The sequence below is a fragment of the Felis catus genome, chromosome B1, assembly GCF_018350175.1.
Source record: "Felis catus isolate Fca126 chromosome B1, F.catus_Fca126_mat1.0, whole genome shotgun sequence".
NCBI classification, from domain to species: domain Eukaryota; kingdom Metazoa; phylum Chordata; class Mammalia; order Carnivora; family Felidae; genus Felis; species Felis catus.
This window is the reverse complement of record NC_058371.1, coordinates 164060350-164077958: the sequence shown is the minus strand read 5'-3', so window position 1 is coordinate 164077958 and position 17609 is coordinate 164060350. Positions and strand designations below refer to the sequence as shown.

At 39.6% G+C, this 17609-nt stretch overlaps 1 protein-coding gene and 1 pseudogene across 2 annotated transcripts in view; one reads left to right on the top strand and one right to left on the bottom strand.

Moving 5' to 3' along the window:
• LOC101088839 overlaps positions 1-9118 on the top strand; it is a 38696-nt pseudogene extending 29578 nt beyond the window's left edge.
• Positions 1-17609, bottom strand: part of FRYL (FRY like transcription coactivator) — a 272435-nt gene that overhangs the window by 212322 nt on the left and 42504 nt on the right. The window lies entirely within an intron of this gene.

Sequence of the window (17609 nt, the reverse complement as noted above, 5' to 3'; positions counted from 1 at the left end):
TGTCCCTCAAGAAAGAATCTAGAAGCAATTTCTATCTCTTTTTTTATATTAAATATAATTTATTGTCAAATTGGTTTCCATTCAACCCACAGTGCTCATCCCAACAGGTGCCCTCCTCAATGCCCATCACCCACTTTCCCCTCCTCCACCCCCCATCAATCCTCAGTTTGTTCTCAGTATTTAAGAGTCTCTTACGGTTTGCCTCCCTCCCTCTCTGTAACTTTTTCCCTATCCCCTCCCCCATGGTCTTCTGTTAAGTTTCTCAGGATCCACATAAGAGTGAAAACATATGGTATCTGTCTTTCCCTGTATGACTTATTTCACTTAGCATCACACTCTCCAGTTCCATCCACGTTGCTACAAAAGGCCACATTTCATTCTTTCTCATTGCCATGTAGTATTCCATTGTGTATATAAACCACAATTTCTTTATCCATTCATCAGTTGATGGGCATTTAGGCTCTTTCCATAATTTGGCTATTGTTGAGAGTGCTGCTATAAAAATTGGGGTACAGGTGCCCCCATGCATCAGCACTCCTGTATCCCTTGGGTAAATTCCTAGCAGTGCTACTGCTAGATCATAGGGTAGATCTATTTTTAACTTTTTGAGGAACCTCCACACTGTTTTCCAGAGTGGCTGCACCAGTTTGCATTCCCACCAACAGTGCAAGAGGGTTCCTGTTTCTCCACATCCTCGCCAGCATCTATAGTCTCCTGATTTGTTCATTTTAGCCACTCTGACCAGACTGAGGTGGTATCTCAGTGTGGTTTTGATTTGTATTTCCCTGATGAGCAGTGACATTGAGAAGTGTCTTTTGGGCATCTGGATGTCTTCTTTGGAAAAGTGCCAATTCATGAAGTGTCTATTCTTCTGCCCATTTCTTCACTGGATTATTTGTTTTTCAGATGTGGAGTTTGGTGAGTTCTTTATAGATTTTGGATACTAGCCCTTTATCCAATATGACATTTGCAGATATCTTTTCCCATTCCGTTGGTTGCCTTTTAGTTTTGTTGATTGTTTCCTTTGCAGTGCAGAAGCTTTTTATCTTGATGAGGTCCCAGTAGTTCATTTTTGCTTTTAATTTCCTTGCCTTTGGAGATGTGTCAAGTAAGAAATTGCTGTGGCTGAGGTCAGAGAGGTTTTTTTCCTGCTTTCTCCTCTAGGGTTTTGATGGTTTCCTGTCTCACATTCAGGTCCTTTATCCATTTTGAGTTTATTTTTGTCAGTGGTATAAGAAAGTGGTCTAGTTTCATTCTTCTGCATGTTGCTCTCCAGTTCTCCCAACATCATTTGCTAAAGAGACTGTCTTTTTTTCCATTGGATATTCTTTCCTGCTTTGTCAAAGATTAGTTGGCCATACCTTTGTGGGTCTAATTCTGCGATCCGTATTCTATTCCATTGGTCTATGTGTCTGTTTTTGTGCCAATACCTCTACTACAAAGCTGTAAGCATCAAGACAGTATGGTATTGGCAGAATTTCTATCTCGGATAGTATGAAATACACTTGGCTTCATTCCCCCACTGACCTGTACAGAATATAGACACACACTAGGTGTTCAAAAAAGCTGGGGTGCCTGGCAGGCTCAGTTGGTTACACATCCGATTCTTGATTTCAGCTCACATCATGATCTCACAGTTCATGAGATCAAGCCCTGCATTGGGCTCTGCACTGACAGTGTGGAGCCTGTTTGGGATTCTCTCTCTGTGCCCCTCTCTCTCTGCCCCTCCCCTGCTTATGCTCACTCACTCTCTCTCTCAAAATAAAGAAACTTGTTTTTAAAATGCTCATCTGTCTTTTTTCCACATGGGCACTTAAAAGCTATTGAAGGGTTTTTTCATTGTCACCCCTCTACTGTTTTTTGGTACATCTGCTCATCGGGTATTTCGCTTTTTCCATTTAGCCCATTTATAGAATCTCATTTTTCCTTTATATCACTCTAATATCCCAAACACAATTTGAGTGTTCAGAACTTTAGTAAATTCCCCAACAGGTGAGGATTCTACTGTCTAAGTCTAGAAATGAAAGTCTGTCTTTCAGAAATACATCCAGAAATATTTACAGATGATGTTTCATGACCAAAGGATTGCATCAAAATAACTGGGAACTGGAGAAACGGAGTGGGTAGAGATAACAAAGAGTTGATAAATGTTGAGGCTGAGGAATGGGCACATGAACATTCATTCCACTCTTCTCTGTTGAAATATTTTTTTAAACTATTTTTGGTGGGAGGAAACTTTAAATCTTTAAAAGATATAAAATCAATAAAACAATCATAGTTTAGCTTGTACCCTCGGTCTTACAGAATAATCCAAGGGTTATTTTAAAAAAAGCAAGACGAAAATTATTGAAGCCAAATTCAAAAGGGAAGTAAACAACTACAGTATTTAGAATCTCTCAATTATACTTGCCAGTAATTCCCACAGATAAAAACATACTACAATGCCTTTTTCCAAACCATGGCTTCAGCATACCATGCTGATTCTCCAAAACAATATTAGTATTTATATTGTGCATTACAAGAATACAATTATGCCTCTGTATGTGCCCACATGAATATTTGATAAGTAGTTTTATTATGTACTAGTATTAAATAATCCAAATTCTCTTGGTGCTTAAATCACATCTTGGTACTAAGTTAGGCCCATCATAAAACAAAATTTACAGATTAACAGATCCACCAAAGTGGGTTTTTTTTGTACCCAGAGGCAGTGTAATTTAAAAAAACTACCTCACTGCATATCTTTTATTCAGATGAACTGTGGTAAAATACCACCTGTGTAAATTTCTACCTGTGTAGCAAACAGTTTACCTTGAAGGAGGTCATGATAATAGGAGAGCACTGTATAAGGAGTAAGTCATCTATCTAGGGATAAGCATATCAATGGCTGCTCCCCAGGTTTAAAACAAGGGTGAAATGGACAGATTAGAGAGTGTTTCCAAACTCTTTGTTGCAATAAAAAAAATACATTGTATATAAATGTACTTATAATACATTTTATATAACAACCCAGTGTGTGTGTGTGTGTGTGTGTGTGTGTGTGTGTGTGTGTGTGTATACACACACCCACATGATATACTTGAAATAATAATCCGCAATACACTTTGGTAAATTTCCAAGCTATTTTTAAAAAGTGCTATATTCTAGTCACTACCCACTAAAACAATTTCTGGAATTCATAGTTTTAAATCCCCGGACTTAAAAAAAAAAAAAATGGCCTGCATCTCCTACTGCTTACCAGCAAAGGTGGTGGGAGAGAGTACTCGAAAAGCTACACATTCCATGCCAGCCAATCACCTGCCTGCTTCAACTCCTCTCTCGCCTGCACAGAAACGGACATTATTCCATGTCTGGGAAGATGGGGAGGAAGGGGGCAGAAGACACTGAAGAGGGCTGGATATGCACGTGCACACTCAACATCCAAGAGAAGAGAATCTCTTAAAGTTCTTCCTGTTCTAAAATTCTGTGGTTTTAAGAGTTAGCTCTGAGAGTAGGAGTCCCTAAAGGGTAAGAATCATCATGACATCTCCCACAGCACCTAGCAAACTGGCTTCCAAAAAATACTGAAGCATTAAATAAAGATTAAATTCAACTAATAATATGCAAACTAAGCATAAATGCAAAGGTTTCTGCCATTAAATACAGGTTTTCTGCACACTATTAAATGTAAAACTCAGTGCTAATGTATATTATTTGGAAACTCAGAAGCATAAAAATGTTAAAGTATACATTGTGTATTTATTATGTATATGTATACAGAATATCTATGTCACAAAGCAAATACTATTCTTGTCATGTTGTCCATAAATGTATAAAAACAATTCACTGTAGGGGCGCCTGGGTGGCGCAGCCGGTTAAGCGTCCGACTTCAGCCAGGTCACGATCTCGCGGTCTGGGAGTTAGAGCCCTGCGTCGTCGGGCTCTGGGCTGATGGCTCGGAGCCTGGAGCCTGCTTCCAATTCTGTGTCTCCCTCTCTCTCTGCCCCTCCCCCATTCATGCTCTGTCTCTCTCTGTCTCAAAAATAAATAAACGTTAAAGAAAAAATTATAAAAAAAAAAAAAAAACAATTCACTGTAAAACTATTCTAAAACGCAGAATCAAATTAAACACTAACTTTTAGTTTCAATCTTACCTTTGTTTCTCTACCTGCTTCATGACACATTATTAATTAGCAAGGAAATGAGCAAAACATAGGCCTAGTACATACAAAAAAGAACAGCAGAGGACTGGACAATATACAACTTTCATAAGTCAACCATGATTTATAGTACTCCAAAGTTCACCAGTTGTTGGCTCAAATGGTCTCCTCTGCCTTTGTCTTAGAAGGGATATTTTCTCCAAAATAAATTTCAATGACATCAAAGTTTCTTCCTATATATACTAACTTTCAATAAATTATTACAGTTTAATTGAAGTGGGGGGGGGTAAAAAAAAAAAGAGTCTACATAAAAGACTTCCAATTCTAAATCCCAGTAAAACCTTTTATAAATAAGGACAATAAAGCCAATCTTTATACCTTTTATATGATATTATAAAATGCCATGTGATGCAATAAAGGACCCTTTCTCATGATAACCTTAAAATTGTAACACAACTCACTTTCTTTCCATATGATTTACCTAAAATAAGAGAATTTAGCCAAAATTAACACAATTTCTGATTCTTTTTTTCTTAACGTTTTATTTATTTTTGAGAGAGAAATAAAGAATGCACGCACAAGCAGGGCAGGGGCAGAGAGAGAAGGAGACACAGAATCTGAAGCAGGCCCCAGGCTCTGAGCTGTCGGCACAGAGCCCGACGAAGGGCTCAGAACCACAAACTGTGAGATCATGACTTGAGCCAAAGTTGGATGCTTAACCGACTGAGACACCCAGGTGCCCCACAATTTCCGATTCTTAAATGAGGAAAATGTTTACAAATATATTTTCATTACTAAAAGAATAATGTATTTAAGGAGCAATTCCAAATTTCCAGTTCTGGTTCGTATTTCTCACCTTTTCCCAGATTTCTAAATTTTAATTACAACTAAAATTAAACATATGTTGAAAAAGCTTCATGGAGAAGGATTTGCAATGTCCTAAAGGACAAAGGATTTGAATTTCCTAAATGAAATAGAGAATGTGTATCTGCAGAGGAGAAAGAAAGAAAAATAGGTAGAATGGGAGAAATACAGGATGGGGATTAGCTTCTCTACAGGTTTTCATTAAAGAATTGTTAGAGGCAATATCGAATGGTATTTATTGGACCAGTTAATGTTGAGGAGTTTCCATTAGCCAGAGGGAAACATGAACTTAACAGTGACTAATGGTCAACTCTGAGCTTCCAGAATCTGCACTAAGTGATACTGACACAACCACCACCGTCCAGGAGCTTACAGACCAGCCAGAAGAGAGATACATGTGATGACAAGTTTCAGTGCTTTAAGAAAAGCTACCTAGGGGCACCTGGGTGGTTCAGTCGGTTAAGCGCCACCTTCAGCTCAGGTCATGATCTCACAGTTCTAGAGTTCGGGCCCACGTCGGGCTCTGTGCTGACAGCTCAGAGCCTGGAGCCTGCTTCAGATTCTGTGTCTCCCTCTCTCTCTGCCCCTCCCCTGCTAGCATTCTTTCTCTCGCCCTCTCAAAAATGAATGAATGTTTTAAAAAAAAATTTTTTTAAAGAAAGAAAGAAAGCTACCTAAATGTGTTCAAGCTACAATCAGGTAGAAACAGTCATCAAGTTTAAGTGAAAGAGGAGACAGGGGCGACCTCACCAAGTAAGTGGGGCTCACAACCTCTGTTGCCAAAAGGTTCACTGAATCGACAATCTACAAAGATATGAATGGTTTTGTGCCTCTATCTGAGGACCTGGCTAGCCACTGATTTAAAAAAATAAAAAAATTAAGGCTCAATAAACATGACTATTTCACTGCAGGCCTGTGAGCTGTAACTTCCCAGTGTGACAGGCCCCAAAGTTGGGTGCTATCCCGTATCGTCCTAGTTACACAATGGTGCCTGGCTTTATCCCAGAAATGGTTATCTCGGGAATGCCTCCTCCCCATGTTTATGAAAGGAAGCACTGTGTAGGGTAAGGTTTACACTGATTGACAGTTCCTCTCGCTCTAGAAATTTATAAAAGATAATAAGCAATGTATTCAGATCAAAATCCTCTGTATGGAAAATAACACATTTCAAAGTTAGTAACAAAACAACATTCCAAATGAGTTTGGTCACTATGGATGACCATATAGAACATGCCACAAAGCTTAATCCTTCACATTCCAGTACATCCAGTAACTCTACAAGGACTTGCACACAAAAGTCAAAAAGCCCCACCCCACTCCACCAATAGGCTTTATTCTTTACAGCGCTGAAGTCAGTCTAAATAAATTACAAATACAGAAGGGAAGAATTCAGTTCTGGTTCGCTGTACCCAAAGAAATGGTGCCCTAGAAATCCAAATTAATTAAGTAGCCAATAATAACAATAACAACCACTAATTACTGAGGGCCTACTATGCACAAGGAAGTAGGTTAGGTGCTTTACACGCATCACCATTTTAACCCAAAGAAACCCATTTCTATAAATGTTCAACTTTGCAGCTATGGCAACTGACGAAGCTACTAAATGAATGGCGAAACACTGTTCACCTGGGTTTTCTTCTATTTTAAAATAAGCTGTTATGTGGAATTCTATGAAACAAACTTCTCAAATCAAAATGCAATTATGATTTCAAAATATTTTTTCAGAACAAAAGCTAGAGACCTCTCAAAACGAGATTTAAACACAGTTAAGGTAAATTGTGTGTTAACTTCATAAAGAATAAATTTGCCTTACCAAAAGTAAAAACAAAAACAAAAAAAACATGGGGGGGAGGGCAGCCCACTGTGATAGCAAGGGTCATTAGGAAGAGTACCTGATATGAAGGAGTCATGCCTCCAGCCTCCCCTAGTCCCTAGGGCTGCCCAGTAGCTGCCTCGCTCTTCAAGTGCAGGAGCCAGTTGAAATATCAGGAATGGAAGCCAATGTGACCATCCCAATCTGGCAAAACAAGCCACATGGGTCTACTCAAAGTGTAGTGAGAAAAACTGGGACCAACCTGCCCCCTGAAGCCATGTCCCTGGGCATCCTTTGAAACCCCATACCCAACATGTCTGACCTGCGTCTAAAGGATGTGCCCCCCATCCCTGCTCTGGCCGACACTGCCTGGAATGCTGTGATGAAGAGGAGATATATGTCCGGGTCAGGAGTGACACGTGGCTCCTGAGGCACACCTGGAAGCCTAGCCCTCTAACTGTCACACAGCACAATGCCTCAGTGCCCAACCTGCGTGGGTCCAAGGTGACCATCTTTCTGACCATTCCAGCACTGTCAGCCCTAAGTCGCACCGCAGTGCTGCAGGATGAGCTGAACTACCTGCATGGCCAGATTGCCAAGATAGCGGCATCTGATACACCTTCGGTTTCATTAACAACAGATTTCTTATCTCCAGGAAGTTCAAATGTCTCTCCTCCCTTACCTGGTTTTGGATCCTCACTGCACTGTACAACTTCCTTTGCCATTAGTGGCATCACCAAGGAGACCAAGGTAGAGGTCCCTGAGCTACCATTAGCCCCCCCCTGCTCTGTTCTGCCAGCCCTGAAGGCTGCAAACCACAACACAAAGCAACCACAGCTCGTCTGAAGAGGATGACTGTGTCTCTCTGTCCAAGGCCAGCAGCTCTGCAGACATCATGGGGATCCTGGAGGACTTTCACCAGATGGAACAGAGCCTAGATCTAGCTCTTAGAAAAAAACCTCAGGAAAAAACCTTAATGATAAGAGAGGTAAGTAATCTACCTGATAAAGAGTTCTAAAGTAATGGTCATAAAGATGCTCACCAAACTGGGGAGAAAATGGGGAAAAGGATGGATAAACACAGAACTCCAACAAAGAGATGGAAAATATGCAGAAGTACTAAACACAAGTTACAGAGCTGATGAACACAATGACTGAACTGAAAAATACACTAGAAGCATTCACCAGCAGACTACATGACACGGAAGAAAGGATAAGTGAACTCAAAGACAAGGCAGTGGAACTCTCCCAATCAGAGCAGCAAGAAAAAGAAATGAAATACTAGAAAAATAATGAAAAAAAAAAAAAAGAAAAAGGAAAAAAGAAAACATAGCTTAAAGGACTTATGGGACTACATCAAATGGACTAACATTCTTATCACAGGGCTCCCAGAAGAGAAAGAAAGGGCACAGAAATCTTATTTGAAAAAACAATGGCTTAAAACATCCCTAACCTGGAGAAGAAAACAGACATCCAGATCCAGGAGGCCCAGGGAGATCCATATGAGCTTAACTCAAAGAGACCCTAAAAGCAGCAAGAGAAAAGTAACTTGTTATCTAAAAGGGAACCCCCCCCCATAAGACTATAAATACATTTTTCAGCAGACCATTTGCAGGCCAGAAGGGAGTGACACATGTATTTAAAATGCTGAAAGAAGAAAGCTTCCAACCAAGCAAAGTTACTCAGAATTGCAGAGAGAGAGTTTTCCAGATGAGCAAAAGCCAAAGGAGTTTATCGCCACTAAATCAAACTTACAAGAAATGTTAAAATGACCTCTTCAAGCTGAAAAGAAAGTGCTAGTCAGTAACAGGAACACATATCAAAGAGTAAATCTCACTGGAAGGATAAATATAATAATAATGAAAAAAATGGATTCAGCACTTATTAAGGTTAAAAGGACAAAAGCAGTAAAAATAACTATGATTATAGTAACTAGTTAAGGGATAACTTAGATAAGGCACACACAAGATAAAAAGATGTAGGTCTGTCCAGTGCAAGACCGCTTACTGCCATGGGCTGCTTTCCACTGCTTGGGTGCCTTCTCTAGAGCCAGGGCCTTAGTCTTGGCCTTCTATGGGGTGCACAGTGCCCAGTTTCCAGATGCCTCTGGGAAGGAGCTCTTAGACAAAGCCAACAAACACCACTTCTTACACAGCCTGGCCCTGCTGGGGGTACCCCATTTACTCCTAGCCTCTAGAACCACTTTATTCTGCACCAGCTTTTACTTCCAGGCTCTGGCCCAGACTTTGGCCCCTGTGCGAGGGAGCCTGCTAATCTTGGGCTGGCTTACCTTGGTTCTTTGAGTTTCCTTGCACTTAATCTCTGGGTACTTTTTTTGAGAGTTGAAGCAGGGAGAAGATTAAAAGAGAAAGGGGACAAAGAAAAAAAGATGAAAAATGTGACATCAAAAACACGCGAGGGAGGAGTAACAATGTTGAGCTTTAGAATGCAATCAAACTTAAGTTGACAACTATTTTATCAACCTAAAATAGACTGTTATACATATAACTTGTTATAGTTACAGTTAAACTTAACTACAAAACAAAACCGGTAGTAAATACACAAAAGATAAAGGAGCATAAGCATACCGCTAAAGAATGTCAGCAAACCACAAAGGGAGAGAGCAAGAGAAGAAAGGAACAAAGAGGAACAAAAACCAGCCAGAAAACAACTAACAACATGGCAATGAGTACATACCTATCAATAATTATACTTTAACTGTAAATGGACTAAATACTACAATCAAAAGACGGAGTGGCTAAATGGACTAAAAAACAAAATCTAAATGCTGCCCACAAGAGACTCCTTTAGACTTAAGAACATACACAGACTGAAAGTGATGGGATAGAAAAGATATTCCATACGGAAACCAAAAGAAAGCCAGGGTAGCTATACTTATGGATATAAGAAAAAACTCGGGGGCACCTCAGTGGCTCAGTCTGGCTCAGTTAAAGCATCTGACTCTAGATTTTAGCTCAGATCATGATCTCACAGTTCATGAGTTTGAGCCCTGAATTGGGCTCTGACAGTGCAGAGCCTGCTTGAGATCTCTCTCTTTCCCTCTTTCTCTCTCCCTCACTCCCATGGTCTCTCTCTCTCTCTTTCTAAAATAAATCTTTAAGGGGCGCCTGGGTGGCACAGTCAGTTGGGCGTCTGACTTCGGCTCAGGTCATGATCTCACTGTTCATGGGTTCGAGCCCTGCATCAGGCTCTGTGCTGACAGCTCAGAGCCTGGAGCCTGCTTCAGATTCTGTCTCCATCTCTCTGCCCTCCCCTGCTCTTGCTCTGTCTCTCTTGCTCTCAAATATAAAATAAAACATTTAAAAAAATTTTTAATAAATTTTTAAAAGGAAAAAACCGACTTTAAAACAAAGATTGTAACAAGAGACAAAGGGCATTATATAACGATAGAGGGGTCAATCCAACAAAAGACTAGAACGTTTATAAATATTTATGAACCCAATATAGAAGTATCTGAATATATAAGCAAACATTAACAGACATGAAGGGAGAAACAGCCATATAATACCAACAGAGAACATTAACAATTTTACGTTTATTTTTTGAAAGAGACAGAAACAGGCAGAGCATGAGCGGGGGAGGGGCAGAGAGTGAGGGAGACACAGAATTTGAAGCAGGTTCCAGACTCTGAACTGTCAAGACAGCACACAGCCCGACAGGGAGCTCGAACCTGTGGACCAGGAGATCATGACCTGAGCTGAAGCCGGCTGCTTAACTGACTGAGCCACCCAGGCGTCCCAGCAGGGGGCTTTAATACCCCACTTACATCAATGGATAGATCAGACAGAAAATAAGAAAACATCACCTTAAATGACATGTTAGACCCAACAGACCTGACAGATATATACAGAACATTTCATCCAAAAGCAACAGAATATACATCCTCAAGTATGTATGCAACATCCTCCAGGATAGATCAGGTAGGACACAAAACAAGTCTGAATAAATTTAAGAGGACTGAAATCCTATCAAGCATCTTTTCTAACCACAGTGATATGAAACTAGAAATCAAAAACAAAAAAGAAAGAAAGAAGGAAAGAAACCAGAAATCAATTTTTTTTTAAGTAAAAACAAAAGGTGGGGGAAGGAGAAATCATATTATGGCCAACAAATCACAGAGAAGGTTATTTTAAGACTAAGTTCAATCCTCTTCTGTTAATGTCTTCCTACTAACTTAAAAGTCCAAGAACAACTTTATAAAGGAAAGTGACATTCTTCTGTTTCAGCCAGAATTCTTAAAATAATCTTTAACTTAAAATGTTTCCCAAAGATGGATGCTCGCAGTTCAAATGCCAGTGATAATTCAATTGGCTGCAAAATTTGGTGTTAGCAGTCTCTACATTTATAGGGAGAACCTAACACAGTATACGAGTATCAATTGCCATATCTGTGGTTTCAAATGAAACTTCCTTCCACAGCACTTAAATCATCCTTTTTCTCCTAGGTCCCTGGTTTGCTTCATTTCCTTTAATCTTGCTTTATGTTAAGACAATATCTGGTCCCTGGCTCCATTTAGTGGAGTTCAGGGTCATCAGAATAATGCCCTTGGAATGTTGTCTCTGAACCAACTTCCTAATATAGGTTATGCTCCTGTTCTTAAGAATTTTAATATATCCAAATCATAATGTCCAAATCATAACAAGGCTAGATGTAAATACTAACTGGAAGATTTATTAGAGTAAAGCAAAAAAGGAAAGAAAAAAATTTTAAGCTTTCTAGAAACCTAACACCAGCTAGAGTATAATAAATAAAAATAGACCTACTTCTGCTACCTTTGTCGAGCCCAGTGGTTTATCAAGCTAGGTAGTGAAGGACACAATGAATAAGACAGATCTATGCCTTTATGGAATCTGAGACTCATCCAGTTCTAGGACCATCTCTCCTCAACTATCCTAGAAGGAGAGTGTTATAGAAAGTTTCAATATGGTGCAAATGGGACTCATTGCAAAACAATAAGCACGTATCTTTTAATATATCGGACTTCTGTATTAAGGTTGTGATTGTATTTGAAACCGGAATACTCATGTAGGATTAGAAAGAAGAGGAAATAGAAGTGGAGAGTGCAAAGCTAGGATCTGAGTCACTTCTCCCACCTCATCAGGTTTTTCACCCTCGCTACTGGTTACATAAATCCTATGTGGAATGTAATCTTTCACTTAGGACAATTTTATCTCTTAAGCCTTTCATAAACCTGTCACACCATGAGCTACGTGAAACATTTTTTGTCTTATAGGTTCTCAGTTTGCAAAATAAAAACTTTCATCACTCCAAACTAAATGCAGTATGAAGATCACAGTACCAAGAGAGAATTTGATTCTTACCGATAAGCACCTGCCCTAGTTAATGTTTCAAAGTAATTTTTTTAACAAAATTATATTGCAGAAACTAAGACTTAATTGTCCTAATTTTTTAATTTTTTTTTCCAACGTTTATTTATTTTTGGGACAGAGAGAGACAGAGCATGAACGGGGGAGGGGCAGAGAGAGAGGGAGACACAGAATCGGAAACAGGCTCCAGGCTCTGAGCCATCAGCCCAGAGCCCGACGCGGGGCTGGAACTCACGGACCGTGAGATCGTGACCTGGCTGAAGTCGGACGCTTAACCGACTGCGCCACCCAGGCGCCCCTAATTGTCCTAATTTAAGCAAGCTCACTAAAAATTTCCATTAAGATATTTTTCCCTTAAAATAATATAACCAAAACACCTCACGTTACTTTAATAGCGCTGAAACACCAAAAATTTGTCATGTGACTTTAGGAAATTTACTTTTAAAACAGATTTAGGAGGTTTAGACCATTGCATTTCCAATGACAAAAAGAAATCCCATTGAGGATGGAATTATTAAAATTATTATAATCTCCTGTTTTATTGCATCAATACGTATTAGAGGACAAAAATAGCCATTTAATTCAAGAAGTGATCCAAAGAGACTAAAAGTTACATTAATCTGTGAAAAGTCACATGTAAAACAAATCTGCATAAACCCCATGTCCGTTATAATGAGAAAGGACCTCATCAGCACAAGGCATGTGGTACAGTTACACAATACTAAGCTATATTACCAGGCAAAGTGACTTAGTCTCATTTATAGGAGGAAAAGAGAGGGAAGGAGAAAGAAACATGAGAAAAAGAGGAAAACTTGTAAAAATAAAAGAAGATGGACGGGTACCTGGGTGGCTAAGTTGCTTAAGCATCTGACTCTTGATTTCAGTTCAGGTCATGACCTCATGACTCGTGTGAGCCCTGCCATCAGGCTCTGTGCTGCCAGTGCAGAGCCTGCTTGGGAATCTGTGTCTCCCTCTCGCTCTGCCCTTCCCCTGCTCATGGGCACTCTCTCTCAAAATAAATAAACTTAAAAAAAAAAAAAAAAAAAAAAAAGATGGAGCACATAAGATCATTTTTTCCAAGTTTGCAGGCAGTAAATGATAGGACTCTTCTCCTCACAAAAGAAACATGCTGGCTGGCTCTGATACACAAACAAAATCACATATGAGAATCAAGTATACTAATATTGTCAACATGCAGACTAGTGCTTTCAAGCTAGCAAGATCCCAATAACAAGTTAGCCAAGTATAAGTTTGTCTACAAGACATCTCAGGTAAAAGAAGAGATTTAGATATGCTACATGGTCATGATTTTATTGGCCATTCTCCACCACCATAGAAATCAAATACTGAATGCTCTAAATGTGTCAGGAAGCCATCAAAATCCTCAAGGAGAAAGCAGTCAAAAAACCTCTTTGACCTCAGCTGCAGCAACTTCTTGACTCAACATGTCTCCGGAGGCAAGGGAAACAAAAGCAAAAATGAACTATTGGGACCTCATCAAGATAAAGCACATCCTTTGCTGTGCTTCCTCTGTACAGCAAAGGAAACAATCAGCAAAACTAAAAGGCAACTGACGGAATGGGAGATGACATATCAGATAAAGGGTTAGTATCCAAAATCTATAAGCAACTTATCAAACTCAACACCCAAAAAACAAATAATCCAGTGAAGAAATGGGCAAAAAACATGAATAGACACTTCTCCAGAGAAGACATCCAGATGGCCAACCGACACATGAAAAAATACACAACATCACCCATCATCGGGGAATTACAAATCAAAACCACAATGAGATACCACCTCACACCTGTCAGAATGGCTAACATTAATTAACAACTCAGACAACAACAGATGTTGGCGAGGATGCGGAGAAAGAGGATCTCTTTTGCCCTGCTGTTGGGAATGCAAACTGATGCAGCCACTCTGGAAAACAGTATGGAGGTTCCTCAAAAAACTAAAACTAGAACTACCCTACGACCCAGCAATTGCTCTACTAGGTATTTATCCAAAGGACACAGATGTGCTGTTTCGAAGGGGCACATGCACCCCAACGCTTATAGCAGTGCTATCAACAATAGCCAAAGTATGGAAAGAGCCCAAAATGTCCATCGATGGATGAATGGATAAAGAAGATGTGTGTGTGTGTGTGTGTGTGTGTGTGTGTGTGTGTGTGTGTGTATATACATATATTGCAGAGTATTACTCAGCAGTCAAAAAGAATGACATCTTGCCATTTGCAACTACATAGATGGAACTGGAGGGTACTATGTTAAGCAAAATTAGTCAGAGAAAGACAAATATATGACTTCACTCATATGAGGAATTTAAGATACAAAACAGATGAACATAACGGAAGGGAAGCAAAAATATAAAAACAGGAAGGGGGACAAAACATAAAAGACTCATATATAGAGAACAAACAGAGTTGTTGGAGGGGTTGTGAGAGGAGGGATGTTCTAAATGGGTAAGGGGCATTAAAGAATCTATTCCGGAAATCATTGTTGCACTATATGCTAACGTGGATGTAAATTAAACAATAAATAAATTTAAAAATAAATAAATATGTATAAGTCCCAGACTCCAAAGGCCCAAGAACCTGAAGCTAAAATGTCTGAGGACAGCAGAAGATGGAAATCCCAGCTCAAGGAGAGTGAGCAAATTCACTCTTCCTCTGCCTTTTTGTTCTATTTGGATCCTCAGTGGATTGGTGATGCCCACCCACAGCAGTGAGGGTGGACCTTCTTTACTCAGTCTACTCATTTAAATGCTAATCTCTTCCGGGAACACCCTCACGGACATACCCAGAAATAATGTTTTACCAGCTCTCTAGGCATCCATTAGCCTAGTCCAGATGACACACAAAAGTAACCAACACAGGGAGCCACCATGAGTTTTTGACGAAGTAAGTAATATGAATGGACCTGTGATTTCTAAAAGTTACCTTTAGAAGCATATGGGAAAGAAGGCTGAATGAGCAGGACCAGTTTGGAGTAGCCAACAGATAACTTTCTGGACTAAGGCTGTGGGAGACACCAACAAAGCACTGAAGTAGAACCGAAAGAAATTCACAACTGAACGAATGGGGGACCATCACTTTTCACAAATACGACCACAGCCTCCTAAAGTTCTCCCTCCCATACATTGCCCCACTACAGCTGGGAGTGATTGTTTTACAAACTAAATCAAGTTGCATCTCAAGGCCCTCCACCCCGCCTCCCTACATACCAAACTGCACTTTTCACTTCCCAGACGTTCAACTCCTTTCCTGCCTCAGGATCCTTCACTCACTGTTTTCCTTTATCCGCAAACTGGCACCCTGGTGTTTTTCACCAGGCAGAACCCTAACCGGTCTTCAAATCTCAATTTGAATGTCCCTCCCTCAAAGACCTACCCACCTAAACTCTCTAGTCTAGTACCATGTCCCAACCTTTAGAGTCTCTCTTGGAATACTTACACACATGCAGACATAGGTTTATGTATATATTTGATTAATATCTATTCCCCATTAGACTATTCCTAAGACGTAGGATTATAACTATTTGTTACCTATACCTAGCCCAGTACCTGGCACCTGGCAGGTACTTGACAAACACTTGCTGGGGGTGCTTGGGTGGCTCAGTCGATTGAGCGTCCAACTTCAGCTCAGGTCATGATCTCAAAGTTCATGGGTTCAAGCCCCACGTCGGGCTCTGTGCCGACAGCTGGGAGCCTGAAGCCTGCTTTGGATTCTGTGTCTCCTTCTCTCCTGCCCCTCTCCCGTTTGTGCTCTGTCTCTGTCTCTCAAAAATAAATGTAAAAAATAAATAAATAAATTTCTTTAAAAAAAAAAAAAACGAAGCACGTGCTGAATAATAAATATACCACAAGAGACCACTTTGAGTTCTTGACTGGGAAAATAATAATGCCATTACCTAATAAAGGGAACACAGGAACATCAAATCTGTGGATAAAGTGGAATTCTACCTGGGGAATACTGAGTTGAAGAAATAGTGAATTAGGTCTGAGCTGTAGAATCACCAGTGAATGATCACTCAGCCAAAAGAATAAATGTAACATTACTGGAAAAGGAGAAGCAAAATAAAGCAAGCTATGAGCAGATAAGACAAACCTCTATTTAAGTGGGAGGAAGAAGAAAACAGACAAAAGGTTTCTATTCCTAATATGTAAAGGGCTTATAAAATAGCAAATACCAACAAACCTGAAGAAAACGAGGCTTAAAAAAATGGACAGTTAACAGCAAAGAAAAATGCAAATGCCTCCTAACCATATAAAAATATATTCAGCCCAATGTGTACCTCAAGGTAAACTTGGTATAAGACTATCTTTAAAAAAAATTGTTGTTAATTTAAATGATTCTAAAACGTGTATAGGGCTCCTGGGTGGCTCAGTGGGTTAAGCGTTCGACTTCAGCTCAGGTCATGATCTCCCAGTTTGTGAGTTCAATGCCCGCATTGGGCTCTGTGCTGACAGCTCAGAGCCTGGAGCCTGCTTCAGATTCTGTGTCTCCCTCTCTCTCTGCCCCTCCCCCACTCAAATTCTGTCTCTCTCAAAAATAAATAAACATTTAAAAAGTAAATAAAATAAAATGTCTATAAGGAAATTTTTAAAGTTAAAGATATTCAATTTCACGCATGAGATGAGTGAAATTAACATAACAGTGATATTCCATTCAGTAAGAAAACAAAAGTTTGACAACATATTCTGTTGCTGAGGTTATGCATAGACAAATAGGCACTTTCACACATTACCAATGGGAACACAGAGACACATGAGGCACCCAGTTCTGATAGTATTATCCCTGGTGTCATTGAGAACCAGAATTCTTAGCTAAGAAAAAAAGATACAGATGTGAAATAAAAGACTGAGCAAAAATTTTATAGAGCTGAAACAATTGGCAATATCAGTATAAACTCATGAGGTTCTTAACCTTAAAAAATTTTTTTTCCTAATTTTGACAACTGAAAAGATCTAGTGACGATGGTCAATCCATTAGAAATAAGAACCTCTAGAGGCCAGATTGTAGTCTTGAAATCCTACTCCCCAGTAAAGGAATCAGGGGTCCTTTTGGGTCCAGCGATATCAGGTGTAGGGAGGAAATGTACATGATGTGCCTAGAAATCTTTGTCATACCAGATAATCAAAGAAGCTATCACAAACTACTAGAGTCATGTCAAAATAACTCAGCAACTTTAAAAGGCTCCCACTGGTCCAAGATTAAATAATTTAAGCAGCAAAGAAAAAAAAAAAAAAAAGACAATGGATTTTTCAAAATTCAGTATGTTTAAATCTAAGAGTCCATAATGAGTCTAGGGAAGAAGAGGCGACCCTAACTGATCACCATTGGAGAAGGCTAATATAACCAACTCATTGTTTTGAAATTGGTAAGTCAGAAGAAACTATCAAGCTTTTCTCCAACCTTTCCTATACATACTGTACTACTAGGTAA